Genomic DNA, 3,784 nt, shown 5'->3' on the forward strand with positions numbered 1-3,784 from the left:
CTGGGATAATTGGGATGGGAGTGTCAGAGACAGTGCGATTGGCACAGGACAGAGTGGAGTTTAGGGCTGTTGTACATAGGGTTGCTATGAGTCGTAGGAAACTCGGCGGCACATAACAACAACAACAATATTGTGTTGGGCAAATCCACTGCCAAGAACTCTTTAAAACACTAAAGATCAAGGAGGTCACCCTAAAGACTAAGGTGCACAATGACTGATAAGTTGGGTGTAAGCACACTGGAAATTGTCAAGCTGGAGCAAGGTCAGGTAGAGTTTTGTTCTGTTGTGCATTAAGTCACTAGAGTAGACACCAATTTCATGGTTTTTAACATCCAGTCTATATGAGATTACCTAAGAAAACATCCGTAGCTATCAATCTTGCTTCTCAAATCAGATTGGGCTTTTCAGAGCTACTTCAAGCTGAATTCTGCATCCTTTGACATGCCATCATCATCTTTTGAACACTTCTTTACTTAGTAGCACCAAGAGATTTCTTGCTAATCCAATATAATCTTGTAATTTTATTTCCCCAGTCCTGGAATCATCTGATTCCTTTTCTTGGAAAGTATACTTAGAAATCAAGATTTGTATTCTAGGTAGTTACATTACTGTTGAAGTTGGTCTTTGTAGACAGAGTAAATAAAGTTTTACTATTATTGTTGGTGATAGTGTTACCATTAAGTTATTTGTGATTCTTGATGAGTGTCGTAAAGAGTAGAACCACTCCACAGAATTTTCTTGGCTTGTATAAATACAATTTCAGACTTTTCATTCTGAGTACTTAACACTGAGTGTATTTGAAACATATTTAGGTTGGTAGTTGCAATTAGACATCATCAAGTCAATTATAATTTATAACGACCCTATATACAGCAACAGAAATCTGATCTTTGTCCTATCCTGAGTGATACAATCTCTGACATGATTAAACTCATTCACACAGTCTCTGTATCAATTCATCTTACTCTTCCTCTATTTCTTTGACCATCCAACCTTCCTAGCATAATGTCTTTTTTCCCAAGGACTACTTTTTTTTGACAACATGTCCCAAATATGTGAGATGAAATTTTATCATTTTTGCCACTAAGTAGTGCACCAGTTGTACTTTTGCCAGGAAAGACTTGCATAATCTTTTGGCAGCCCATGAAACATTCATTACTCTCCTTCAGCAGCCCAACTCAATGGTATTGATTCTTCTACTGTCATCCTTGTTCATTTTCTAACTTTTATAGTTAGAAGAAGCAAACAAAAATAGCATGGGTTGGATCAGGCACACCTTAGTCTTTAGAATGACATCAGTGCTTGTTAGTAATTTGATGAAGTCCTTGACAGCACATTTTCCCATTGCATCCCATCTTTTTTTAAACTGAGATTTAAAAAAAATATTAATAATAATTATTATTATTACTAATTTTAATGAAAATTTACAGAAATTTTGGATTTCCATTCATTCATTGTTGCACTTTTCTCCGTGCCCATCCTTTCCCACCAGTTCGTTCTACTCTTTTAAAAGTAAAATAAAAATTCTTCTATTGTTTTACAATCCCTGCCCCCAAGTTAACTCCACTATGCAGCCTTTGCTCTGGACTCCTGTCATGACAATAATACCTAATCATATATCCCTTTTAAACAGTTCTCTCTCTCATCTTTTTCAATGCAGTATACATAATTTATCCCATCTTTCTCAGTCTCTCCCCAGCCCTGATGTCAGTCCCGTTTTACAACAATGGCACTATACAGTATTTGTCCTTTTGTGTCTGAGATATTTCACTCAGCATAATGTCCTCCAGGGTCACCCATTTTGAATAACATTTCGAGTTTCTTGTTTTCCAATGAAGTGTAGTATTCCATTGTGTGAAGCTTCTCTCTCCAGTAGTTCGTTGATGGACACTTAGGTTGTTTCCAACTTTTTGCTATTGTGAACAAAGTCACTATATACATGGGTGTGCATATATCTGCTTGGGTGGTGGTTATGGTTTATTTGGGGTATATTCCCAGTAGTGGAATTTCTGGGTCAAATGATATTTTAATGAAAGATTATAGAGAACTTTGATTTCCATTCATTCATTGTTGCACATCTTCCTCCCTGCCCACTCTTTTCTTTGAAAAGAAGTTAACTCTTCTCTTTGAAAAGAAGGGGGGAAAAATCTTTCATTATTATAGAATCTCCACAGCCAGTGCACTTTACTATTCTGTACTCTTGCTATGCAAATAATACCTAGTCATACATCCCTTTCAAAAAGTTCTCTTCCCTCATCTGTTTCAATGCAATGTACATTATTTATCTCCTCTTTTCTTAGTTTCCCACCAAACCCGATGTCAGTCCTATTTTATAACAGTGGCATTATGTAATATTTGTCCTTTTGTGATTAAGATAATTAACTCATCATAATGTCCTCCAGGCCCAACCATTTTATATAATATTTCATGAGTACCTTGTTTTTCAATGCTGCGTCTTATTCCATTGTGTGGATATACAGCAGTTTCTCTATCCATTCATTTCCTGATAGGCACTTAGGTTGTTTCCAACTCTTTGCTACTGTGAACAAAGCAACAATAAACATTTGTGTGAATATATCTGCTTGGGTGGCAGTTCTGGTTTCTTTAGGATATATTCCAAGTAGTGGAAGTTCTAGGTCAAATGGTATTTTTTAAAATGAAAATTCCTTCTTTATCAATCATCTTCTGTATCTATATACTTTTAATTGGAAAATTCTATGTACAATAGAACACACTTAGACTAGCAGATTTGGCAACTGAGGTTGAGCCCTCAAGTATGGAAATACAAGACAATAATATTGGCACAGGGTAGATCAGAGTTTAGGGCTGTTGTACATAGGGTTGCTATGAGTCACAGGCAACTCAATGACACATAACAACAACAACAACAACAACAACTCTATTTTAAACTATGTTAAACTTCATTTATTTCAAATAAGCCCATGCCTTTTGTGACTCTCTAAGTACTTCTAAAAAATAAAATATTTTAAACTGTCAGTTACAGATCCCTTGGTACAAGTTTTAAATATTTTATAGTTTTAAACATCCATTTAGAATGTCACCAAAACAAAAACCTAAACTGCTTACCCTAACTTCAGGCACTAAGTGTAGGAATCTTGACAGGATCACAGTTTTCACATCTTTATTAACTTGTGTCCACTTATTTGTATTCATCATGAAAATACCTGCAAAGCCAGCAAGGAACATTTTTTTTATAGGAACATTTTAAAGTAGAGTAAGTTGATTCAGTGTTATAAGAAATTGAGGAAAATTCTACTATATATTATATTTGCAACTATTAGTTGCTGTCTTATTTAAACAGTTGGCAAAAAAAAAATCATCAAAGCACAAATAACACAAATAACTTTTGAGTTGTGTTGCTGAAGAATAGTACTGAAGGTATCATGGACTGCTAGGAAAATAAGCAGATTCATCCTGGAAAGGGTTAAACCGGGCGGCTCCCAGGAGGCAAGAATTCTGAGGCTCCTTCTAACATAGTTTGGACACGTTGTAAAGACGGACTGGTCCTTGGAGAGAACATCATGCTTGGGAGGGTGGAGGGACAGCGCAGGAAGGGAAGGCCCTCTATGAGGTGGATTGATTCAGTGACTGGGGTAATCAGCATAGGTGTATCGGAGAAGGTGTGATTGGCCCAGGACAGAGCAGAGTTCAGGGCTGTTGTACATAGGGTCACTGTGAGTCGCAAGCGACTTGACAGCACATAACAACAGCAACAACGTTATATACAGCACAAAGCTAATTCAGACAACATCCAATTGCATAT

This window comes from Elephantulus edwardii, unplaced genomic scaffold, assembly GCF_000299155.1.
Source record: "Elephantulus edwardii isolate Elephantulus edwardi_28Jun2011 unplaced genomic scaffold, EleEdw1.0 scaffold00433, whole genome shotgun sequence".
In the NCBI taxonomy this organism is placed as follows: domain Eukaryota; kingdom Metazoa; phylum Chordata; class Mammalia; order Macroscelidea; family Macroscelididae; genus Elephantulus; species Elephantulus edwardii.